This window comes from Cyprinodon variegatus, unplaced genomic scaffold, assembly GCF_000732505.1.
Source record: "Cyprinodon variegatus isolate N-32 unplaced genomic scaffold, C_variegatus-1.0 Scaffold1784, whole genome shotgun sequence".
In the NCBI taxonomy this organism is placed as follows: Eukaryota; Metazoa; Chordata; class Actinopteri; order Cyprinodontiformes; family Cyprinodontidae; genus Cyprinodon; species Cyprinodon variegatus.
In genome coordinates, this window is record NW_015152237.1 from 7,203 (window position 1) to 11,324 (window position 4,122).

Consider the following 4,122-nt stretch of genomic DNA (forward strand, 5'->3'; position numbering starts at 1 on the left):
CTGGGGCTCACTGACCGAAGCGAGGCTGCTGTACACCAAGCCCTTGACCACAATCAGTAGGCAATGCAGGTGAAGTTTCATGCCCAAGGACACAACGACACTGAAAGTCTGAGCTGGCGCTTGAACCGTCAATCCTTCGATTTAAGGGCAAACTCCTACATCTGACGCCACTGTCGCCCGAGAATCAGGAAAATAAAATAATAAAATAGTCTTAAAAAGCATCAGTTACCTGCAGCATCAGACACTTGATATATAGAAATGTGTTTTAATGCGGTTTTAAACAATAAAGCTCCATGTGAAAATATAACTGTAAAAATAAAATAAATCAGATCATCTTACAGTTCATAGGTTTGATATTTATATACTGGTTGAAAATATGAAATCCTTTATATTAATGTTCAAACAATTATAAATGTTTAAGGAAGGAAAATCCATTGAGAAGTTTAGATTATTTCATCCAGACAGAAATCTGGTTAGCAGCTAATTTATAACATGGAAACTTTTATGATCCTCTTAAAAGAATCGGAATCGAGAATAAATAAGAATCGGAATCAAAACAAGGAATCTGAATCGTTGAATTTCAAAAGATGCCAAAGAAGCAAAGGTTACCCTGTGCCTAAATTACCATGGCAACGGCCCCGTCACAGAGAGAATTTGTCAAAAAACCTCAGGAACATTTGTTACAGCCAACCAACAACTGATTGACTGACAGAGACTCACCAAAGAAACCGTCTGAAAATAAAAAGCCTGTTGAGTTTAGTTTTACATAGTTTGGATGAAGTGTTGCTGTCTAACTGCTACTTTCAGCTTCATTCTACCTTAATGCTGATCATTGTAATGTGCAACAATTCATTATAATGACGTCAATATGAGCCCATATTTCTACTAGAAACGCCGACACCACACACACAATGTGATCTACAATTAATGTTTAAAACAATTCAGGACGTCACAATAAAACAACCCTAGAAGCCATGGAGCACAGAGTCTGCTGGAAGTTTGTTCCCATAGCAACTATTATGATTGGGTCAGTTCAGGGTGACTGGTAAATACCAGAGCTGTCAATCATCTCCCTAAAACTCTCAGCTTGTAAAGACGGCAGCGTAGTGAGAAGTTGAACAGAAGTTATTCAGTCTGCGTTCCCCATCAGATACAGTTTCTCCTACAGCTCCGCCCACACAGAAAAAACAGTGTGTTGCTGTTACAACCTTGTTGCAGGATCATAACCACTTAGTGCACATGCGCTGAGTGGACGCTGGTGCATTTTGCAGCTGCTGCTCTCCGCTACCTGTTTTTAAGTTATTTTTCAACGTTTTTATGGAACTTTGGGCTGTGTAATCACATTCAAGTGAGAGCAAAAACACTTGTCTTCGCTTCTATCTAACCTCAATCTCCAACTGTTCTTCTGACTCGACACCGTTGCTGCTGTTGGTTAGCCACCCACTGCAGTTAACAATGTCAACCTCCAAGTTCTACATCTGGTATATCCTCCTCTGGACTCTCCTTTCCACTGTTCATCGACCTGGGGCTGGTCTGTCCGAGTATTTGGCAGCTGATCTCCTCCTGCTCCATGGGCTTCTGTCTGCGCCTCCACCGCCAGTTCTCCAGCTACACCCGGAGATCATGCTCCTTCCCCGCCGGAGATACATCCACCGCGGATCCCGTCTGAATTTCCACATCGATGACTCCAATCCAATACCATCATTCTGGTCCACTTCACGCCGCTCTCGCCGATATCCCGGTCGGACCGCTGACTTCAGTTCGCTTGCTAGCCTGGCTAAGGCAGCAAGCCCCGCCTCTGGTCATATCAACTCTGCCGTCAACTTTGGACGCCTGAATATCCGCTCCCACAAACAAGGGTCAGCTCATCCAGGATCTCATCAAGGACCGCAAGCTGGACTTCCTCTGCCTCATGGAGACCTGGCAACAACCTAAAGACTCCTCCCAGCTCAACGCCTCCACTCCACCTGGGTTTGTTTACCACTCTCTTCCTCGTAATTCCGGCCGCAGGGAAGGTCTCGCATTACTTCAACGCGAGAAGTAGAAGTTCTTGCGTGTTTATACCCCAGTTTTCCGCTCTATGGAATGCTTTGTATTTGAACTGCCTGGTCCTACTCCAATATTTATTTCCATAGTCTACCGTCCCCCCAAACCACATAGTGACTTTTTAAATGAATTATCCATACTACTTACCCACCTGACTACTCTGTCTCCTAATGTCATTCTCCTAGGTGATTTCAATATTCATATGGACAATGTAAACCTTTCACTCACCAGAGACTTTACCTCCTGCCTGGACAGTTCTGGATTTCATCAGTATGTTGATTTTCCCACCCACATAAAAGGAAATTTGATGGACTTGATTTGCTGCTCTGGTTCAATCCCTCTAATTGTTCTGCTGATGATGTCCATATTTCAGATCAATTTCTTTTGTCCTTCAACATTTCCCTGTCTCTCTCCATAATCAAGCCTGTCTGCCAGATTTCCTTCTGCAATATTAAGAACATAAACACAGACATTTTATCGTCCCACATTGACAATATCCCAATCCCTGCTCTTTCCTCTCCAGACCACCTTGTCACCCACTACAACTCTGGACTTTCCAATATTCTCAATTCCCTTGCCCCTCTCAAAACCCGGTCTGTATCCTTTTCCCGCTCTGCCCCTTGGTTTACTCCTGAGCTCCGCCTCATGAAAGCCAAAGGTCGGCAACTGGAACGCCTCCACAAAAAAACTGGTCTCTCCATACACAAAGAAATGCAAAAAAATAATCTACTTCAATATTCAAACTTAATAGCCATTACTAAGTCAAACTACTATTCTGACCTTATCTGCTCCAATGACGGAAACTCCAAGTCTCTCTTTTCCATAATGCACAAGATCTTTGACCCCCCTGATACCCTGCCTTCTTACATGTGTTCTTGTAAGACCTGTAATCCTTTGTTAACCTTCTTTAATGAAAAAAATCTGCTCCATTCACCAGCAATTACATATGACCGCCTTGCCTCCCACTTCCCCTCCGCCCCTCCCCCGTAGCCAGTCATTTTCCTCCTTCCTACTGCCCACTTCTACTGAAATTTCTGACCTCAATCGAAAATCCAAGTCCTCTACCTGTTCTCTTGACCCCCTCCCCACAGCTCTGGTCAAAACCTGTCTTACTTCCCTCCTCCCCTTCATTACTTCCATTATTCATTCTTCACTCTCCTCTGGTATTGTACCTTCACTTTTCAAAACTGTATCTGTCTCCCCGATCCTGAAAAAACCTGATTCTGATCCCACTAACTTTAGTAATCTTCGTCCCAGTTCTAATCTTCCCTCTATCTCTAAAATACTTGAAAAAAATGTGTCTGCTCAACTCCACACCTTTCTTACCCTCAACAGTCTTTCCGAGCCTTTCCAGTCTGGTTTTCGCCCCTCTCATAGCACTGAAATTGCCCTAATAAGAATCACAAACGATCTCCTTATAGCTGCTGACTCCGGACTCCTCTCCATCCTCATCCTTCTCGATCTTAGTGCAGCGTTTGATACCATTTCTCACCCCATTCCCCTCAATAGATTGTCCTCTCTTGGCATCTCTCACACCCCTCTTGACTGGTTCCACTCATATCTCTCCGACCGCACTCAGTTTATTCAGCTCAAATCTTTCACATCGCACCCTTCCCCTGTCACTTCTGGTGTTCCTCAAGGCTCAGTTCTTGGCCCCCTCCTCTTCATCACCTACCTCCTTCCCCTTGGCAGTATTTTTCGGAAATTCAACATTCATTTTCACTGTTATGCGGATGACACCCAGCTTTAAACCCACTTCCTTACTCCCCCCCTTGTCCCTTACTAACTGCCTACTTGAAATTAAAGACTGGTTCACCTCAAACTTCCTTAAATTAAACAGTGATAAAACCAAACTCCTCATCTTTGCCACTAAATCCACCCTATCCAAAATCAAAAGTTTCTCACTACCCATTGACAACTCCTTGGTCTCCCCCTCCCCTCAGGTCAAGAGTCTGGGTGTCATCCTCTACTCCTCCCTCTCCTTTCAGTCTCACATAAACAAAATTACCAGGTCTGCATACTTCCACCTTTGCAACATTAACCGCCTCTGTTCCTCCCTCACCACTCATAATGCCT